General features: G+C 46.0%; 1 protein-coding gene across 2 annotated transcripts in view; it reads left to right on the forward strand.

Moving 5' to 3' along the window:
• The window catches only part of TMEM63C (transmembrane protein 63C), a 95,235-nt gene that overhangs the window by 16,495 nt on the left and 56,318 nt on the right, over nucleotides 1–22,422 (forward strand). The window contains exon 1 of one of the 2 annotated variants that reach the window (XM_029074685.2): nucleotides 18,748–18,846. The exons of the other annotated variant lie outside the window; for it this stretch is intronic. The gene's annotated coding sequence lies outside the window, so the exon portion shown is untranslated. Of the gene's footprint in view, nucleotides 1–18,747; nucleotides 18,847–22,422 lie in introns of those variants that run through there. 2 annotated transcript variants of the gene reach the window in all.

The raw sequence follows: 22,422 nt of genomic DNA on the forward strand, positions 1-22,422 counted from the left end.
AATACCACTGATTGACTGGGGTCTTTGCAGGCTGATACAGGTTCAGTCTTTAATACTCACACTCCTTACATGGTACACATGTCAAGCTGCAAGTCTGTTGCTTAGAAATTATCCCAGAATGTGAAAGGAGATAAATTTTGTCATGCACAGTCTTCTGTACTAGCTAGCTGCGGCCTCTTGGTTGTGCTCTTCCCTAGCTAACTTTGTCTGAGAGTTATTGCCATGGCAGGGATTCCATTCTATTCTCCGCGGCAGACTAGATGCTTTGTAATTTATTTTCTTATATGCAATTTATTTACGTACCTATATTTAATTAATAGAATAATTCATATTAATTTCTATTCCCCCCCCCTTAGCTGTAAACTCATCTTGGGCAGGGAATGTGTCTGTTTATTGTTATATTGTACTTTCCCAATAATAATAATTGTGGTATTTGTTAAGCGCTTACTATGTGCCAGGCCCTATACTAAAAACTGGGGTAAAAACTAAAAATCAGGTGGACCCTTTGTCCCACGTGGGGCTCACAGTCTTAATCCTCACTTTACAGGTGAGGTAACTTAGGCACAGGGAAATGAAGTGACTTGCCCAAGCTCACACAGCAGACAAGTGACAGAACTGAGATATGAACCCAAGACCTTCTAACTCCCAGGCCTGTGCTCTATCCACTATGCCGTGCTGCTTTCCCAAGCACTTAGTACAGTGCTTTGCACACAGTAAGAGCTCAATAAATGCATTTGAGTGAATGAATACCATCCAACCATGTTGTACTACAACAGCTAGTCCTAGGTCGGGCCATATGGTACCAGGAAATACCTGCCTTCTCTGGTCTCTAATCAGAATATTTTAACCTTTTCAGGGAAATCAGTCACTGTGGATGCCTGCTCTTTGAAAGTTTCTTTCTTGCAGGAACTGGAATGTCACCCTTCAGGAGTCTGATTCAGGGGTCTCTGACAAGGAAGAGGGTGAGAGGCTGAATGGGAGGACTAGTCTAGTCTACAACACATCCTTGCCTGGGTGACTCAGTCGAGGCAGAGGAGATCTTGGTTCTAGGCTCCAGGTCACTGGACAGGACTGGGGGGACTCCAGAGATGGGGGGGGCTGTTTTTTATGATATTTATTAAGCACTTACTGTGTGCCAGACACTATAATAAGCACAGGGGGAGATACAAGGTAATCAGGTTGAACACAGTCCATGTCCCCAGTGGGGCTCACAGTCTTAATCCCCAAGGAAAGAGGGAGCTGCAAGGGGAAGCAACATGACCTAGTGGATAAACACGGGCCTGGGAGCCAGAGGACCTGAGTTCTAACTCTGGCACCGCCACTAGCTTGTGTGAACTTGGGCAAGTTATTATTATTATTATTGTTTATTATTAATAACAGTAATAATAACGGTACCTATTAAGCCTTTACCTGTTACTACATGCTAAGCACTATACTAAGCACTGGGGTCGATACAAGACAGTCAGGTTGGATGCACTCTATGTACCATATGGGGCTCACAGTCTTAATCCCCAATGTACTGATGAGGAAACTGAGGCACAAAGAAGTGAAGTGACTTGCTCACGGTCACTACAGCAGACAAGTGGTGGAGCCGGAACTGGAACCCAGGCTCCTCTGACTCCCCGGCCCGTACTCTAACCACTAGGTCATACGCCTTCTCAGCAAGTCACTTGCTTCTGTGTGCTTCAGTTTCCTCAGCTGCAAAATGGAGGGTTCACTATCCATCCTTCCTTCTATTTGACTGAGAGCCCCATGTGGGACAGGGACTCTATCTGGCCTGATTAACTTGTATCCACCCCAGCACTTAGAACAGTGCTTGGCACATAATAAGTGCTTTACGAATACCATTAAAAAGGGGCTTTCCTTCAAGGAGAGTACCAGAGGTCTCCAAAAAGTGACACCTAAGCTACACCGAAGGTCTGCACATTGGGACTCACTGGGCAGATGCTCTAATGATTAATAGTTAATATTGATTAATAATAAATACCATTATTATTATCATTGACTGACGGAATCATCCAATTCTTAGCCCTATAGGAGATAAGGGTCCAGATATACCCAAGAAGCAAGTTGCATAAATGGAAATTGGCCTGGAGAGAAGATGGTGGAGGGGCAATAACTTAATAATGTTGGTATTTGTTAAGCACTTACTATGTGCAGAGCACTGTTCTAAGCGCTGGGGTAGACACAGGGGAATCAGGTTGTCCCACGTGGGGCTCACAGTCTTAATCCCCATTTTACAGATGAGGTAACTGAGGCACAGACAAGTTAAGTGACTTGCCCACAGTCACACAGCTGACAAGTGGCAGAGCTGGGATTCGAACCCATGATCTCTGGCTCCAAAGCCCGTGCTCTTTCCACTCAGCCACGCTGCTTCTAATAACAATAATAATAACTGTGGTATTTGTTAAGTGCTTACTGTGTGCCAGACACTGTACTAAGTGCTGGGGTGGGTATAATCAAATCAGATTGGACATAGTCCCTGTCCCACATAGTAGTAGTCTTACATTTTACAGATGAGGTAACTGAGGAGCAGAGAAGCGAAGTGACTTACCTAAGGTCACATAGCAGATAAAGATAAAGGCAGATAAAGAAATGGAGGGTTTAGAGCCTGGCAGGGAGCAAAAGCCACAGGGAGATAGAGATCCATTAGATTGCAGAGCACATCCTCAGTGGAGCCGTATTCATCCTTAGTACTTTTATTGGTTTGGAGCACTTAGTCAATATTATCCCATTCCTCCTCACACTATCCTCAGGCGGCAAAAGTAAAGGGCTCAAGAGGAGGAAAGTAAAACACAGACAAGCATTTGCCCAGACTATCTAGGGAGGCAATGGCAGAAACTGGGTCAGGGAAGCAGGGTGGCCTAATGGATAGAACATGGGCCTGGGAGTCAGAAGGACTCTAGTTCTAATCCCAACTCTGCCCCTTGTCTGCTATGTAGAATTTAGGCAAGTCCCTTCACTTCTCTCATCTGTAAAACGGGGATTAAGACTGTGAGCCCCAGGTTGGGACAGGGACTGCTTCCAACCTGATTAGCTGTAACTCCCCCGGTGCTTATTATAGTGCCTGGCACATAGTAAGTGCTTAATAAACATCATAAAAAACAAACACACAACCCCACATCTCTGGAGTCCCCCCAGTCCTGTCCAGTGACCTGGAGCTTAGAACCAAGATCTCCTCCACTTTGATTGAGTCACCCAGGCAAGGACATGTTCTAGACTAGAAAATACTCTGATCTAATGAAAGAACTTGGGTTTTAGACATGGTCCTCAACAACAACATCTCTCAGAGCCGCAGCTTCCTCTCCCCACAGACAACAAATCCACCAAATGTCCCCCAGTATAATATCCTTGCTGGTCCTCCTGTCTCTCGCTTCTTCCCATTTCAAACTGCCTGCTTTTTTTGCTGCTGCTGCTGCTGGGATCGTATTGTTGAAGCGATGCTCAATACCCACCTCTCCACTCCTTCAAAACCCCAGTACCTTCCCCCGCCCCTCTACATCAAACAAAAACTCCCCTGAATCAGCTTGAAGGCCCTCCACCAACTCCCCTCACAAATGACCTGTTTTCTTCCTCCCAGGTTAGGCTTCTAACAGTACCTCGTTCTCAATTCTGCTCTCTCTGTCCCCTCGTTAGCACTGTTCCACCAGCTTGGACATTTCTGCCCAGATTCAAAGCCCTCCTGAAATCCTTCCTCCTCCTCCAAGCCTTCTCCAAATAATCCCACCATCCAAAGTCATAGACACCCATCAGCCATAGTTTTGCATTTTGAGCAACTATGTGTCCATCCAAATGAACACTTAAACTACACTATTTGTAAGTACTTCAGGTTTGTCTCCTCCATTAGAAATAAGCTCCTTTGGGCAGGAAATGTATCATTTCTTGGTTTTGTATTTCCCAAGGACTTGCGACAATGCATTGCACCCAGGGGGTGCTCAATAACTAATATTAACTCTCCTCCTCCTCCTAATATTATTACTGCTACTTATCAATTGCCTATTATAGGCCAAACAATGGGCTAAGCATCAGGGTAGATTCAAGATAATCAGCTCAGACACAGTCTCAGCCTTACATAGTGCTCATAATCTGAGGTGGTATCTTCTCTGCCTGTAGGCTCTAAACTCCTCAAGGGTAAGGATCAAAGCAACCAACTCTTTTGTACTATACTCTCCTAAGCACTTAGTACAGTGTTGAGGACATGGTAAGTGCTCAACAAATACTACTGATTGTTCAGATGAGAAAACTGAGACACGTTGAATGACTTACTGAAAGGCACCCTGCAGGCCAAGGACACAGCTAGGATTAGAGACCCATCTTCACACTCCTTTCATTAGACCATGTTAGAATATATTGTCCTCTGCTGCCCAGAGCATTGGGGAAGCTTCAACATCTCTAAAAGATGGTGAAGAAGATGAAATGGGTGACGAAATAACGCAGGGTGATCTAAGTGGAAGCAGCAGCTCTTCCTATCCCTGTGGCTTTAAGCAAGGCCTGCCCTCACATTTACCCACTCCCCTTTAAAAAATGGTATTTGTTAAGCACTTATTTTGAGCCAGGCACTGTACTGTGTGCTGGGGTAAGTATGAGCAAATCAGGGTGAGCACAGTCCATGTCCCAAGGGGGGGCTTACAGTCTTAATCCCCATCCTTACAGTTGAGGTAACTGAGGCACAGAGAAATGAAGTGACTTGTCCAAGGTCACACAGAAGACAAGTGGCAGAGCCGGGATTCGAATCCAGGTCCTTCTGACTCCTAGACCCGGGCTCTATCCACTAGGCTATACTGTTGCTCTTTCAAAAAGAAATCTTTTCCAGGCTGCCTCCCTCCCAGGAAGCACGGAGGTAGTAATACCTAAGAAATCAGCACTGTCTACTCCTCTCCCCTAGCATAAATCTGTATTTGCCCTGAGAGAGTAGGAAAGCAGCATTTTGTAAATCTGCTAGAAATCTTTTCCATTTTATTTTCAGGTTGCCCTGTCCTGCCCTGCCCTGTCTACAACAATAATAATAATAATAATTATGGAATTTGTTAAGCACTTACTATATGCCAAGTACTGTTCTAAGTGCTGACTACTGGACAGCGACTCCCCAGAGGGATTAGTACAGGGAGGATTACAGTGGGGCTATTGGAAGAGTGGTTCTGACTAGTTTGATAGAATTGGGACCCACCCATAGGAAAGGACCCTGAGTTTGGCAAGTGCAGTATGCAAAATAACCCCCAAAACTTTAAGATAATGTTCTTTAAAGTCTATAATTTACTGGTAAGAATTGTTAATTTGGGATAAAAAGGAATTAGAATGTTTTATTATCAGTATCAACACTATTTACCTAGCACTTACTGTGGGCAGAGCACTGAATTAAGTGGTTGAGGGATTTTTACAAAGAAGTGCAAGATATGATTTTGGCCCTTGAGAAGTTTACATTCTAAGGGTAGCATGAAAAGATACTACATCCACACTCTGTTAAATGTTGAGACGAGCAAAAGGCTAGAAAATACAAGCCAGTTACAAAAGCAAAGGTCTCTCCTCCAGAGATTAAAATAGCCTTAGAATTCATGGAAGTGCTGCTGTAGAATCTCTCTCTCTCTTTTTATGGCATTTGTTAATTGCTTACTATGTGCCAGGCACTCTACTAAACACTAGGCTAGATATAAGCTATGGACACAGTCCCTGTCTCACACAGGGCTCACAATCTAAATCCTCATTTTACAGGCGAGGTAACTGAGGCACAGAGAAGTGAAGTGACTTGTCCAAGGTTACACAGCAGACAAGTGGCAGAGCTGGGATTCAAATCCAGGTCCTTCTGACTCCTAGGCTCATGCTCCATCCACTCGGCCATGCTGTTTCTCACTTTGCATACTGCTTCAGCCTTCATGTGCTCCCGGCTCCTTTGGGTTTCTCCGAGACTTTCTCTCACCTGGGGTCTCACTGTCTCAGCATGCTGTATACAGCCACACACTCTACCTCCTCCCTATTCTTCTCTTTAACTTTCTTCCTCACCTCAGTTGGATAAGCAAATTATTTCTTTAAAGTAAGGTATTTGTAAGGGTTTTTCTATTCTGGATATTCATGCAAGGCTTGGATTTTTGCCATTCCTCAAGGAAGGTCTTTAGTTTTATCTTGGATGGTGCCAGGCAAGGTCCTTGTGACCAGGTGCTGATATTTTCTTTCTGGGAAGCCAGGGTTTTTTTTAAAGGACCTTACTTTGTGGGATGTTGTTAATGGCATTGTTGGGACAATAGCATCTGAAAGTGGACAGAAATAGTTACTTGGCTATTTGGTAGGGGAAATGAGAAGGATCAGGGACAGAATTTCTGCCAATCAGAAAGCTATAGATTGCTTTGTAGGACCATGACCCATTGCCAGCTCGAAATTATCAATCAATCAATTGAGAGCAGCAAGGCCTAGTGGGTAGACCATGAGCCTGGGAGTCAGAGGGCTTGGCTTTTAATCCCAGTTCTGCCACTCGTCTGCAGTGTGGCCTTGAGCAAGTCACTTAACTTCTCTGTGCCTCAGTTACCTCATCTGTTAAATGGAAATTAAGGCTATGTGGGGCAAGGACTGTGTCCAACCTGATCAGCTTGTTTCTACCCCAGTGCTTAGTACAATGCCTGGAACATAGTGAGTGCTTAACAAGTAGTAATTCTCAATAAATATTATTCATTGATTTTCTTTATTCTATGTGCCAATTGCTGTCCTAAGCCCTTGGAAGAGTATAATATGACACATTCTGTGCCCAGAAAGAGCATACAGTCCAGAGGGGGAGACAGGCATTAATATAATTAACAGGCCCAACTGGGGCTAGGAAAATCCTGTTCTGGCCTGGGCTTTCCTGGAGTTGGTCTGTCATGCCCAACTTGTCAGACTGCACCTCTATTTATCCTTTCTCCTAGGCCTGCTGGTTTTGCCACTAAAACAAAGTTTGTGCAGAAACATAAAAATTAGAAACAGATAATAAGAATGATATAATTATAGTATTTGTTAAGAGCTTAATAAGTACTGAGCACTATTCTCAGTACTGGGGAAGATATAAAGAAATCAGTTGTCCCAAGGGGGGCTCACAGTTTCAATCCTCATTTTACAGATGAGCTAACTGAGATGCAGAGAAGTAAAGTGACTTGCCCAAGGTCACAGAGCAGACAGTGGCGGAGCTGGGATTAGAACCTATGTCCTCTGACTCCCAAGCCCGTGCTCTTTCCACTAAGCCATGCTGCTTCCCTGCAAGCAGATGTTGGAGTCATCTGCATCCTTGTCTATCTTAGTGGTTGTAGTAGTAATAGCATTTTTTAAGCATTTACTAGGAGCAGAGCACCGTACTAAGCACTAGGGAAGAATACACAGGTGAGGATTAGACACCATCCCTTTCCTTCAAGGGGCTTACAATCTAAAAATGCAAAGGGGGGTTGAGGGCACTGGTGACAGACATATAGAGAGAGATGAAACAAAAATGCAAAGGCAACAAAGACAAAGAAACAATGCTCAGTAGGGAACAGTGACTTGGAAGAGCAGGATTTCCAGCTACTTGCTGCTTCAAGTCACCGCATTGACTGCCCCCGCAGTAGCCACCACAGCCTACGCAAGGTTTCTGAAGGAGGTGCCAGGCTGCGGCTGCTTTTTCTCTGTCCCACCGGGGTGGTGGGAGGCAGGTTGGGATGGAGGCTCCTTGGTGACATGGAGGAGAGCTGGTGTGGCATTTCTGAGAGGCAGTCCAGTAGAGGAGGAGTCTGAGGACACTCATAGCCTTGATCAGGGGTGGCAGGTACCTGAAAGAGTCCTCCGGGCTACCTAGTGGAGAGTTCTGGGATGTGATCAGCGGTGACTTAAATCCAATCTTCACAGCACACCAAAACACACCTTTCTCCACCCCATTCCAATGCCCCTTCCCTTCCCCACCTCAGCTTCTCTCCCAACTTTATCTCCTAATGCCTCTTACCTTTCCACATCTCAAACGTCTCTAACTCCTCCACCTTCTCCCTTCTTCATACTTGGTCATTCCCTCACCATTTCAAGTTCCTCTCTATTCTATTTTAAGGTGACTTAACCAGATCCCAGCATTCTGTCTCCTCATTCCCTTGCCTTTCCTCCTCCCGACCCAGGAGGGTTGAAACCAGTAGAGGAAGGAACAGATGCCCCCGAAGATATGAAAACTCTTGTCTGTCCCCTGTGTGGCCCACCGTTCTTTTCCTTCATCCTGTGTTGTGTTGTCTGATCTGAGGGGTGGAGGTGGGGAGGGAAGAATCGATCTGTCAGACATTCAATTGTATTTATTGAGTGCTTACTGTGTGCAGAGCACTGTACTAAGTGCTTGGGAGAGTTCAATGTAACAATAAACAGACACATTCCCTGTCCACAATGAGCTTACAGTCTAGAGGAGAAGATAGACATTAATATAACTAAATAAATTACAGATATGTACATAAGTGCTGTGGATCTGGGAGCAGGGATGATTAAAGGGAGTAAGTCAGGGCAATGTGGAAGGGAGTGGGAGAAGAGGAAAGGAGGCCTTAGTCAGGGAAGGTCTCTTGGAGGAGATGTGCCTTTAATAAGGTTTTGAAGGGCAGGGAGAGTAATCCATGGAGGAATGCCCACGCAGCCTATCTTCAGGGGATTTTATGTCCTCACTGTTGCTTAGTTGCTTGTTAAGCCCTTACTATTTACCAGGCACTGATCTGAGTGCTGTGGTAGATACATGTTAATCAGATTGGATACAGTTCCTGTCCCATGTGGAGCTCACAGTCTTAATCCCCATTTTGCAGAAGAGGTAACTGAGACACAGAGAAGTTAAGTGACCTACCCATGGTTGCACAACAGACAAGTGGTGGAGCCAGAATTTGAACCCAGGCCTGGGCTCTATCCACTAGGCTATGCTGCTTCTTCCTTAGTGTTCCAAGGGATTTTATCTTCCCATCCCTCTTACTCCTACCATCCTCCTCTTAGTCAGGAATCAAAGAAGATTTGTAGCTGTTCTTTTTAATGGCATTTGCTAAGTGCTTATTCTGGGTCAAGCATTGCTCTAAGCACTGGGGTAGTTACAAATCAATCAGGTTAGACATAATCTCTTTCCCTCATGAGGCTCAATATCTAAGTAAGAGGGTGAACAGATAATGGATTCCCATTTACAGTTGAGGAAACTGAGGCACAGGGAAATTAAGTGACTTTTTTATAGTATTTGTTAAGCACTTACTATGTGCCAGGCACAGTAGTAAGCCCTGGGGCAGGTACAAGATCATCCAAGCCCCACATGGGACTCCCTGTCTAAATCTCCATTTTACAGATGAGGTAACTGAGTCACAGAGAAGTTAAGTGAAGTGTCTAAGGTCACATGGGAGGCAACTGGCAGAACTGGTATTAGAACCCAGGGCCTCTGACTCCCAGGCCTGCTGTCAAAGCTGATGTCCCTCTCCTTAACTTCAGGGGCAGAGCAGTCAGAAGGACAAAGGGTACCCCCCTGACTGCCCAGTTCTTTCTCCAAGGCGTCAGGACAGATGCTGATTGGAAAGTTTCCGTTGAGGTTTCGGTTAGCACCTTTGTCTTCTTGCTGAGTCATTCCTGCTCCAGGATCTGGCAAGCACAAAACCAGTCTATAGACAAATCCTTTTCCCAGTGGTCCAGCCAAAGAATGAGTTTATGAAGACAAAGAAGCAGCAGTCTCAATCCTCATCTTCATCCCCGTACCCACCTCCCCTGCCTCAGCCCCATGGCCCAGAAGAGGCCTCCTGAAGAGATCTCCTAGCTCTAACCCTAGCCCTCCCCTGCAGATAAGGAGCCTGTCGCAGGATCAAACAGGAAAGGGCTCAGCGAGTCCCACCGTTCAGCTCCCTGCCTCTCCTCCCTCACCCTGTACCTCTGGGTACAGACGGAGGTGCCAGACACCCAATCTGAGCTATTCCTGGCATCTAAGAATAACCATCTCTTGCAGGCTGCAGCTACCCACCTCCCCGAGTGCTTCACAAGCTGGCATGTCCTTCCCCCCCAACACCATCTCTCTCTTTCTCTCTCTCGATCTCTCTCTTTCTCTGTCTCTCCCTATATATAGTCAGTGGGGCTATGTCTTCCACAGCCCCATTAAAGTTAGGTAGCTATCTCCTGAGGCCCCTGCTCCACAGGACTGCTGAGGGCAGGAAGCGAAGTGGCCCATCTTTCCTGGCACTGGGAGGGAATAGAGCAGCAGAAATGAGAGGCCAGCATTGTGTTCAGTGGAACCTGTAGAAGCAGAATGTTCTAGGGAGAGTCCGGCCCCTGCCCTCTCATTGGTTGATCATAATCTCCAGCCAGGAATGACACAATTCATCCCTTCAAGGAGAGCCTGCAAACCTTAGGTAAGAGGGCTTCTGGGAGAACTCTGAGGAAAAGAAATGTCCTTGAGGCCACATGGAAATGTCAGAGGAGTTACACTTCAGTGCCGCGTCTCCAGGGGCCGAAGACAAGGGCAGGCCACTAGCCTATCTGAGGCAGAACAATAGGCCTTACTTAGTCAGAAGGGAGGGGCAAGGCCCCGATGGCAGGTTCTTTCCACCACCTCTCTCCACTCAGTGGAGTGGAGCAGGTGGCCGCGAAGCCCTTGAGGAAAGGAGGCCTCACGGGAGAAGGAAGAAACAGCACGGCTTCGTGAAGAGAGCAGAGGCCTGGGAGTCCGAGGACCAGAGTTCTAATCCAGACCCTGATCCTTGCCTGCTGTGTGGCTTTGGGCAAGTTATTTCACTTCCCTGTGCCTCAGTTTCCTCATTTGCAGAATGGAAATTCAATGCCTGCTCTTCCTTCCCCTAAAAGTGTGAAACCCATGTGGGACAGGGATTGTATCCAACCCATTTATCTTGTATTTACCCCAATGCTTAGTACAGTGTTTGGCACATATTAAATACTTGACAAAAATATTATTGTTGTTACTATTATTAGAAGGGGGAAAGGGAGATGGGTGTAGAACTGCTCTGAGCTTCAGTCTTGGGAGCGAAAAGCCATGCTGGCTCTCAAGGTGGGCAAGGCCGGAGTGAGGGTTGCCAACCAGCCATAAATCCATGTATGCAGGCTGTGCCTGCCACAGCTGCCCATGGAACCGTTGGAGCCTTGGCAAGCTGAAGCCTGCTGCCACTCAGTCTTTACAGGTCTGGGAATATTTTTATAGGTTTTACAACCACAAGCAGTTTGGGGCTCATTTTTACAGGTCGTCCATGAATTTACAGATTGTTGACAATGGGGTGGCCTTGCTCTGACCTTCTCCTCTGCCTCCCACCCTCTAACTCTTGGGGTCCCTCAAGACTCTGTTCTGGACCCATTTCTTTCCAACTACCACCTCTATGTGGATGACTTCACTAGCCCTGATCTCTCTCCATCACTGCAATCTCACATTCCTCCTGCCTACAGGACAACTCTACTTGGATGTCCGGCCGACACTTCAAGCTCTATACATCCAAAACTGAACTCATCTTCTCTCCCAAATTCCCTCCTTCACTTAACTTTTCCATGACAATCGACAACATCACCATCCTTCCCATATCTCAAGCAGAATCTGTGATTCTGTGAGAAGAAGGTGGCCTAGTGAATAGAGCTTGGGCCTGGGAATTGGAAGAACCTAGGTTCTAGTCCTGGCTCTGTCACTTTTCTGCCGTGTGACCTAGAGCAGATCACTTCACTTCTCTATGCCTTAGTTACCTCATCTGTAAAATGGGGATTAAAACTGTGAGTCCCCTGTGAGACGAGGATTGTGTCCAACCTGATTAACTGATTAATCTCCCCCAGTACTTAATACGTTGCCTGGCACATAGTGAGGACTTAATGAAATACTATAAAAAAAAAGCCTGCATCCTTAGAATTATCCTGGACTCCTCCCTCTCTTTAACCCCTATATTCAATCTTTCACCTGATATTTCCAGGATTTCCACTCAAGTGATCCCATATTGGCTCAGGCACTTGTCATAGTCCAGCTTCATCCTCCTTATTGATCTTCCTGTCTCCTATCTCCTCCTCCAGTCCAATGCCCACTATGTTGCCCGGATCATTTTTCTAAAACAATGATCTGCCTGCTTCCTACCATTCCTCAGAAATCTCTAATCATTGCCCATTCCTCTCTGCGTCAAACAGAAACGACTAACAATTGGTTTTAATCATTTCTCTCTCTCCTACTAATCCACTCTCTTCTCCCACCCCAGCTTCCACTCTCAAGCTAACCGACTCACTCTGCCTCTCCGGCTGTCAACCGCTTGCTCCACCTTCCCCTTGTCTGGAACTCTCCTCCACCTCCTTAAACATACAGCAGACAACTGCTCTTCTCATCTTCAAAACCTTTCTTAAATCACATCTCCTGAAGGTCTTCCCCAGTGAATTTCTAATCTCCCCACTTTTTATCCCCTAACTCCCATTTCAGCATCTTTGCACCACCGAAGTACTCACTCTCCACCCTTCTCCACACCGCTGCTGTCCTTATGTACATATCTTTATACTCTATTACTTTTTTTAATGGTATTCCAGTGCTTACAATGTGCCAGGCACTTTCCTAAGCGCTGGGGGTAGCTACAAGTTAATCAGTTTGGACACAGTCCATGTCCCATGTGGGGCTCATAGTCAATTCCAATTTTACAGATGAGATAACTGAGGTACAGAAAAGTTAAGTGACTTGCCCAAAGTTACGCAGCCTTATTTCCTTCTAGCTGAACTTTACTTTAGTGTCTGTCTCCCTCATTAGATTGTAAGCTTCTTGAGAGCCAGGATCATGTCTATTTATTCTATTGTGTTCTCCTAAGCCTTTGGAACAGTAAGTGTACGCAATTGGTGCTCAGTAAATACAACTGATTAATTGATTGATTGAGAGGTCTCCTAGACCTAATTTCTTGGGTTCCACTGCCTCGGACCCCAATTCCACAGGGGCTTCCCGCGGTCCTGGAATGCCCTCCCTCCTCATCTCTGTCAATCTAATTCTCTTCCCCTCTTCAAATCCCTACTTAAAGCTCACCTCCTCCAAGAGGCCTTCCCAGACTGAGCTCCACCCTTTTTCCCTCTGCTCCCTCTACCCTCCCCCTTCACCTCTCCACAGCTAAACCCTCTTCTCTCCCCTTTCCCTCTCCTCCTCCCCCTCTCCCGTCCCACCCCCTCAGCACTGTACTTGTCCGCTCAACTGTATATATCTTCATCATCCTATTTATTTTGTTTATTTTGTTTAATGAGATGTACATCACCCTGATTCTATTTATTTGCCATTGTTTTTATGAGATGTTCTTCCCCTTGACTCTATTTATTGCCATTGTTCTTGTCTGCTTGTCTCTCCTGATTAGACTGTAAGCCCATCAAAGGGCAGGGACTGTCTCTATCTGTTGCCGATTTGTACATTCTAAGTGCTTAGTACAGTGCTCTGCACATAGTAAGCGCTCAATAAATACTACTGAATGAATGAATGAATGAATGAATGAATGAATGAACACAAGGGAGTTGAATAGCATCATCCTAAACCCTAAATTACAGGGCTGGAGCAAGCTCATAGATTCTGCTTCCAAGTGGTATGGCCAGGAACAAATGTAGAGATGACCCCCAAGCCCAGAGCTCTCTCAAATAGTCAAGATTTTCACTTAGGATTGGAAGTATGAACACACTTCCAGGAAATAAATACATTCCCTTCCTTCATCTCACTCCCACTTTGCTTTCTATTCCCAGCTCTGTCCCTGACTATGGGCTGGTCCCTTCCTTTCTCTTAAAGCCTCATACATTTTTAATGTTGAGCAAAGCTGCAGGGGGCTTCACCCGAATGAGGGTAGAGGGGCCACTTTACCTTAAATTTAGTGCTCATTACCCTCTGTGGAAAGACTGGATTATCAGTACCCAGCCCTGCAGGCTTTCAGGAACCATAGTTTACAGACTTGAGATCGCCTAGTGGGAAGAGCACGGGGCTGGGAGTAAGAAGACCTGAGGTCAAATCCCAGCTCTGCTACTTGTCTGTTGCTTGACCTTGCGCAAGTCATTTAACTTCTCTGGGCTTTAGTTTCCTCATCTGTAATGTGGGGCTTTAATATCTGTTCTCCCTCCTACTTAGACTGTGAGCCTGATGAGGAACAGAGACTTTATGTACAACCTGATTATCTTGTACCCACCCCACCACTTAGTACAGTGCTTGGCACACAGTAAATACTTAACAGATACCACAGTTATTATTATTATCACCATTGCCATCCCTATAATCCATGTCTTCTGCCATCCAATAGTAGACCCAAAAGTCTAAACTGCTGCTCTCTCCTTGCTTCCAAGAAAAAAAAATGGTGATGGAAGCTGAAGGAAAAGGAATTAGAAAACTGCAGTGCATCAGTCAGTCAATCAATACTAACATCCATCAATTGCTTACACTGTAGGAAGGATTATACTAAGCTCTAGGAAGAACACATGGATATTGATTCAGATTCAGACCCTGGCCCAGAAGGTTCTCACAATTGCAGGGTTGGGGAGAAAAGAAAAAGAAAACAAGCTGAAATAAGCAAATCAATGTCAACAGTAAAACAACCATTCATGACTGGATCGAAGAGACATCCCTTCATGTCGGCCTCTCACTGCTTAAGTTCCGGCCACCTCACCCCACATTTCCCCAGTTCTTCCCAACTCTTGCCTTTGTACCAGGTCTTCGGCCCCACCTTCCACTTTTGTAGGAAGGTGCGAGCTGCTCTGGTCACCAAGGTCACTGCTGGCTTAGAGAAAAGAGTGTGGGCTTGGTAGTCAGAGGTTGTGGATTCTAATCCCGGATACACCACTTATCAGCTGTGTGACTTTGGGCAAATCACTTAACTTCTCTGTGCCTCAGTTACCTCATCTGTAAAATGAGGATTAAGACTGTGAGCCTCACATGGGACAATCTGGTTTCCTTGTATCTCCTCCAGCACTTAGAACCGTTCTTGGCATATACTAAGCTCTTAACAAATACCATCATTATTCTTATTACTTCTATTCAAAGCCACTCGAGGGAAAGGAGGAAGCTTCCTTGCAGTGGAGGGATTTCACAGTGTTGCAGCGGATGATGAAAGTATCCCTGGCCTTTGGGCAATCCTCTGTGGACCTCAGAGCACTGATTTGGACTCATAGGGTTGGAGGCAATTCTGGTCCGTGTGGATCCCAGCAACACAGTACCCAGAACTTGGTCTTGATGGGAGCGGGCCTGGCACTTTGACCAAACTGCCAGTTCTTAGAATCAAAGTGCTCACCCTATCTCTTCTTTTCAGTCAATCAATCATTCAATCAATCGATCCTTATCTTTGTTCACCAGCCTCTCCTTTTCCCATTAGAGCTGTCTTGGATCCCTTCTGCTCCTGGAATCCCCACTGTCCGACTGGGGTATCCTCTGAGGGTCAGCTTGCCTTTCTATAAAATGGTATAAAATGGGAAGAAAAGTGTTTTCTGAATCCCAAGAGTGTGGGGCAGGCACAGAGGGAACATTTGGAAAACAACTTTGAATTCCTTAGGAGTAGGGTTGCAGTCCCCCTAAGAAAGGCACAGGAGTCAGCATGGCCTAGTGGAAAGAGCAAGGGCCTGGGAGTCAGGGCACCTGGGTTCTAAACACAGCTCTGCCAATTTCTTGCTGTGTGACCTTGGGCAAGTGACTTAACTTCTCTGTGCCTCAGTTTCTTCATCTGTAAAATGGGGATTCAATACCTGTTCTCCCTCCTACTTAGAGTGTTGAGCCCCAAGCGGAACAGCAACTATTATCCAACCTAATTAACTTGACCTACCCCAGCACTTAGAACAGTATTTGACCCATAGTAAGAGCTTAACAAATACCATAAAAAAAATCAATTAGGCTCCTGCTGGTCAACCCTGCTCTACACTAGCTGAGCTTGGAGGAGTTTTTGAATCCTACCTAATTCCTTCCCAGTTGAGACTTCCAGGTTGTGTATTGGACTGGGGACTCAAAACAGAATCAGATGCTCAGTATCTGGCTGGCTCTCCTTAAGAGGCCAAGCCATTTGACAGAGGTTCTGGAGGGCCATCCTGGGGGTGAGACTTCTGTGAATGGAGTTTTGGGGGACTGGTGATACCCCACCAAATGCCAGGGGAGAGGAGGCTTGTCAACTGGTACCGTAGCACCCTCTCTCTCCGAGCCAGAAGAATGACATCTGACTGGATAGGTGCCTGAAAGTTTTGTGGCTGCATGGCTGGTTCCCTTGGAGTCCTGATGCCTGCCCAGCCTCAGACAGATCTTGAAGGAGAATCTAAGAATTACAAAACAGAAAAACTCTCAACTTCACAGCCTCTAGTAGAATTTGGGGTGAGGTGAGAAGGATAGAGAAGGGAGAGAAGGATGGGAAGAGGAGTTAGGGAGGAGTATTTTTTTTCATGATATTTGTTAAGCACTCACTATGTGTCAAGGACTGTTCTAAGCACTGGAGTAGGTACAAGTACAAGTTAATCAGGCCAGATATATTCCCTGCTCACAGTCTGAGTAGGAGGGAGAACAGTGGGAAGCAGTGTGGACTAGTGGGTAGAGCACAGGACTGAAAGTCAGAAGACCCTGGGTTCTAATCCTGGATCCTCCATTTGTCTGCTGTGTGACCTTGGGCAAGTCACTTAAAGTCTCTGTGCCTCAGTTACCTCATCTGTAAAATGGGGATTAAGACTGCAAGGCCCATGTGGGACAGGGACCGTGTCCAACCTGGGAAGCTTGCCGGTGCTTAGTACTGTTCCTGGCACATAGTAAGTGCTTAGCAAATACTATTGAAAAAACCACCCCAAAACAGGTATTAAATCCCCATTTTGCAGTTGAGGAGATCGAGGCACAGCGTAGTGAGGTGACTTGCTCAAGACCACATAGCGAGCAAATGGCAGAGCTGAGATTAGAACCCTTTTTGCCTGGCTCCCAGGCCCAGGCTCTACCCACTAGACCATGCTGTTTGCCATGGACTGAACGTGAAGGGAAGGTTGACAGGACCAGAGACAGAATGCCACATGCCAACCTGCCATAGGGGTATTTCCCTAAAAGAGGGACCAGAGCTGAGAATCTGTGAGATTCTGCTGGGGAGTTGGAGGAGGGAGAGGGGTGCAGAGTAGGCAGCAGCGCTTAACTCAGTGCCAATTTCAGACTTTCCAGTGTGCGTCTTCAGACACTGATGGTGGGAGGAACATGGAATAAAAAGCAGGAGAATGCAGGGTAACCCACTGGAAATAATTCTGACACTACTTCCCTGCACTACTTAAATTCTTAGGTGGAATTCATTTTCAGCAAGCCATCCTGCCAAACTGCATTATTAGTAAGAAGCATGAGCTTCAGAGAGGTTCACAGAGGGTCGCTAGATCCACAGATGAAAGATCTAGCCAGATTTTTTGGTGGAGAGGGAGAGTTAGTCTGGCTGTTAAGGGGGCGGAACCATCATCATCAATGGTATTTACTGAGTGCTTATTTTGCGCATAGCACTATAATAAATGTTTAGCACTGTACTAAATGCTTAACTATCATCACAGTGGCCCTGTAAACACTATCTGAAGCAGTTACCAAAGTAACATTGGCCAGACTCCTTAATGGATTTCTTATGTTACGGTCATTGAACGTAAGCCACACCAATACAGAGATGAGGTAACTGAGGCACTTAGAAGTTAAGTGACTTGCAGACAAGTGATGGATCTGGGTTTAGAACCCAGGTCATCTGACTCCCAAGCCTGTGCTCTTTCCAGTAGGCCACGCCGCTTCCCTAGTCCTAGTGTTGTGAGAGTTAATGAGCAACTGGTTGACTCTCTCCATGCTCTTGGTTTGGTTATTTTGTAAACTTCAATCATGCTCCTTTTTGCTTTCATTTTTCCAGATGGAAAATAATTTCATTCCTCCCTCCCCCCCCCCCCCCCGATATGAGAGCTTTTCCACATCACCCCAGTGAATCTTGGTGGCTTGTCTTTGTACTTTCTCAGGCTTGATTATATCTTTCCTAAGATGTGACCTGAACTTCAGGCAGTATTCTGGGTTCCAGAGAACTGACCGATCAATCGTACTTATTGAGCGCTTACTGTGTACTAAGTGCTTGGGGGAGTACAGAGTAACAGAGTTGGTAGACACACTTCCCGCCCACAATGTAGGCTTACAGTGGAGAGGGGAATACAGACACTGATATAAATAAATCAACTGTGGATATGAATATGAGTGCTGTGGGGTTGAGGAGTGAATAAAGGGTGCAAATCAGAGTGAAAAGGCAATATAGAAGAGAGTGGGAGAAGAGGAAATGAGAGCTTAGTCTGGGAACGCCTCTTGGAGGAGGAGTGCTTTTAAATTTTCTGTAGTGGTCTTTTTGTCCCCCTGCTGCCGCACGTGGAATTCATGACTGGTCTCTTCCCTGAATTGGGACTGATTACTCAGACTCCATCCTCATTAGAGAGGCTTGAGCTCAGAGGGCCGGCCATTGAGAGTGCTGCTTCTATAGCCAACAGGTATGTATGTTTTGGAAAGCGATCTCGACTACCTGGGTACAATGGACTCCGTTCTTTTCCCTGTCTCATTTGTGATGAGCACATCTTTTTAATAATACTGGATTCAAGCCTGGTTTCAGGCAGACTGAAGAGAGACCCAGGGATCAATCCCTTAAGTGTTCATAGATGGGCTATCTCTGCCTTTTTTACTGGAAGAATGGCCCGTGGGTTACTACTGAGTTCTGCTCCCTGTGGTCCCAAGCACAACAATGAGTCACATCCTTTGTGATGTCAACAGCGGCCGCTGTGACACACATTTCATCTGAGCTGGGGCCTGAGAGCAGAGATTGGATCATGGCAATCAGGCTGAATGGGAAAGGTTTGAGGCAGCCGAGGGTGGCTGACCTCCGGGTCATCCAGTTAGCACCATCTGCCAGCTGTGAATTCTTCCCACTTTAAGGTCAAGGGGACTGGTGAGAAAAATTCTCTCTCAGGGTAAGAGTTGTTGACTTGGCAAAGGTGGGGAGAACTTGGAGGTGTCAGTGATGTGACTGTGTGTAAAGACAAGAGAATACCTCCAAGGGGAACAAGCCTCTTGTTGGCAGTAACTATCCTGGACTTTCTACCTCTTTGAGGCTTCTTTTGGTGTCTATCTGGATATTAGAGAAGCAACGTGGCTTAGTGGAAAGAGACGGGCTTGGGAGTCAGAGGTCGTGGGTTCTAATCCCTACTCCGCCACTTGTCAGCTGTGTGACCTTGGGCAGGTCACTTCACTTCTCTGTTCCTCAGTTACTTCATCTGTAAAATGGAGGTGAAGACTGTGAGCCCTACATGGGTCAACCTGATTACCTTGTATCTGCCCCAGCGCTTAGAACAGTGCTTGGCATATAGTAAGCACTTAACAAATACCAACAATATTATTATTATATAATCATTCAATCAGTAGCATTTATTGAGCACCAGCCATGGATAGAGCACCGTATTACCTCTGCGTCAAACAGAAACTCCTCACCGTCGGCTTTGAAGCACTCAATTACACTGCCCCCTCCTACCTCACCTTGCTACTCTCCTACTACAACCCAGCCCATGCACTTTGCTCCTCTAACACTAATCTTCTCACTGCACCTCAATCTCACCTAACTTGCTGCAACCTTTCACCCACATCCTGCCTCTGGTCTGTAACATCCTCCCTCTTCATATCTGACAGACAATTACTCTTCCTCTCATCAAAGCCTCATTGAAGGCACATCTCTAACCAAGAGGCCTTCCTTGACTAAGCCCTCTTTTCCTTTTCTTCCACTCCCTTCTGCATCACCCATACTTGCTTCCTTTATTCATCTTCCCTCCCAGCCCTGCTGGGAGTTAGCAGGGCAAGAGGTATACTTTTATGGGTGGTAGTCCACTCTGAATATTGAAATATTTCCCAAGGCATAGTTATGTGCGTTTCTGTAGACGCTTGTCAGGAGTTTCAAACTCTGTGTGATGTCAAAACCACTCAAGCAGGAGGAGGGGGACGGGAATTTATTATGACATGCACTCCCGTTTTGCAAATAGGATGACTGAGGCACAAAATGGGAAAATGCTAGGCACAGACTGCAGAGTTGGAATATAAGACCCTAAGTGGTGTCAGAATGGGGACAGACCAATCATCCACTCAAGCCCGGTATTCTGTGTGTATAAGGTGCTTGGGAAGTACAGTAGTAGTTAGTAGACATGCTTCCTGCCCTCAAGGATTTTATAACCTAACTAGGGAGAAAGAAGTATTAATAAGCTATGGACAGATGCGTACATAAGTGCCAAAGGGAGTTGTGAGTACTTAAGTGCTTATGTGGCGTAAAAGGGCTAAAGGAGCTTTGGAAGATATAAAATGAGGTGATTAGAGATTAATCGTGAAGACATGAGTTTAAAGCCACTACCTCTTTGCACAGACTTGAACCATTAGACATGTTATTGCCACCAGTATTTATGGAGCACCAATTTTGGGCAAAGCCTAAGTGTTAAAGCAGTTTATAAAAGAAGTAAAAAATGGTAAGGTCCCTATCCTTGAGTTCACAAGTTTATGGAGGAATCCAACAAACATTAAGCCATGAACATAAAACTAAAAGTGTAAAAGTATAAACACCTGAAAAACAGGAATATGAGAAGAGGGTAGTAAAAGTGGTTAGTATGGCCAGGGTAACCAGGGAAGGCTTCAGGCAGGAGGTGAGTAGGGCCCTGAATAAAGGGAGTGGTGTGGTTTGGTGAAGCAGAAGGAGGAGGGCATTCCAGATGGAAGGGAATGGTGTGAACAGGGTTCAGAGGCTGGAGTGTCTAGCATGGGTAACCGTAAGGAGATTAGCCGACAAGCATGAGGCATGATTTAGCGGAAGAAGCTGCTGACATGAAAGCATAGCAGGATAGAGGGCAGCAGGGCAAGAGAGGTATGCTTTTATGGGTGGTAGTCCACTCTGAATATTGAAATATTTCCCAAGGCATAGTTGTATGCGCTTCCGTAGACTCTTTCTTGACAGGAGTTTCAAACCCGGTGTGATGTCAAAACCACTGAAGCAGGAGGAAGGGGTCAGGTATTCATTATTATGTGTACTCCGATTTTGCAGTTAGGATGACTGAGGCGCAGAATGGGAAAATGCTGGGCACACACTGCAGAGTTGGAATATAAATCCCTAAGCACTGTCAGAATGGGGACAGACTGATTACCCATCCAGCCCAGTGTGTTCTGTCTCCAGTGGCAGGAACCAAGAACATTTGGAGAAATAGTGATAGCTCCCAAACTGGATATCTCTCAATGGCTATGGATACATCACATGACATCCATAATGTTTCCCTTGAATAACCCACCATGGACCTTTTATTCATGTCTCTTTTTAGCCTTTCCCTTAAGTGTTCTAAAATCTGTCTTCCCTCTCACATCTCTGACTTCCATCAAATAATCCACCTGTTTATCCAAATATTTCTTGAAGCCATACTTTTTGTTTTTCATTTTTGCTGGCCCCGCTTCCTGTAGTAATGAATTCCCTAGGCTTAAATAACATCTGGTGAAAAAGTTTTTCCTTTGGGTTCATTTTAAGCCCCAACCTTCAAACTTCTCACCATGGTGTTGCAGGGTTTGGGAAATAACAATTCTGTATCGTTTATCCAATTTTCCTGATGATTAAGACTTCACTGATGTCCCCTCTCAGTCTGCATCTCTCCAGACTGGAATCCTAATCTTTTCTGAATGTTCTTATTCAGAACCAGCACTCTCATCCTGGCCTTCTCATAGATCTTCACCACAACTTTGCCTCCAAGTCCAGGTGAACACACCCTGACACCCCTCATCTGCTTTTTTCCCACACTGGTGTGGCAGGGCTTGTGCACTTTCTATCAATTAACCATAATTATTGAGCACTCACTGTGCATATAGCACTAGACTAAGCCTTGAGAGAGTACAATATAACAGAGTTAGAAGACAGGTTCCCTGCCCACAACGAGTTTACAATCTAAAGGGGAAGGCAGACATTAATATAAATAAAGGATAGGTGCATATGTGTTCTGAACTGAAGGAGGGGTGGAAGGGCGATGCAGAAGGGAGAGGGAGAAGAGGAATGAAGCTTTCGTCAGGGAAGGCCACTTGGAGGTGATGAGCTTTCAATAAGACTTTGAAGGTAGGGAGAGTGACTGTCTGTCAGATATGAAGAGGGAGGACACTCCAGACCTGAGGCAGGATGTGGGTGAGATAGAGGAGCTATCTATCTAGCACGAACGATGGGGGAAAAGGATGCTAACGCTCATTTATCACAGTGCATGGCTGGGATGAGGGAGGGGATGCCGGGACCACCCAATCCCTGTCATTGGAGCATCTCCCAGCAGACAGGTGCCCTTCCAGGGCCCAGGAAGGGCTTGTGGTATGTGTGTGTTGCGGGGGAGAGGGAGAGAAGGCTGTGCCTGGGGCTTGAGATTTCAACTATGAAGGCCCGGGAGCTCAGTCCTGCCGGTCTCAAGCGGGCCCGGGACCCAAACTGGTGTTTGCCTCGCTGTTCCAGAGTGAGCTGCCGTAGCGGCCCCTTCCAGGCAGCGTGTGGTCAGCTGACT

This window comes from Ornithorhynchus anatinus, chromosome 1 (assembly GCF_004115215.2).
Source record: "Ornithorhynchus anatinus isolate Pmale09 chromosome 1, mOrnAna1.pri.v4, whole genome shotgun sequence".
NCBI lineage: Eukaryota > Metazoa > Chordata > Mammalia > Monotremata > Ornithorhynchidae > Ornithorhynchus > Ornithorhynchus anatinus.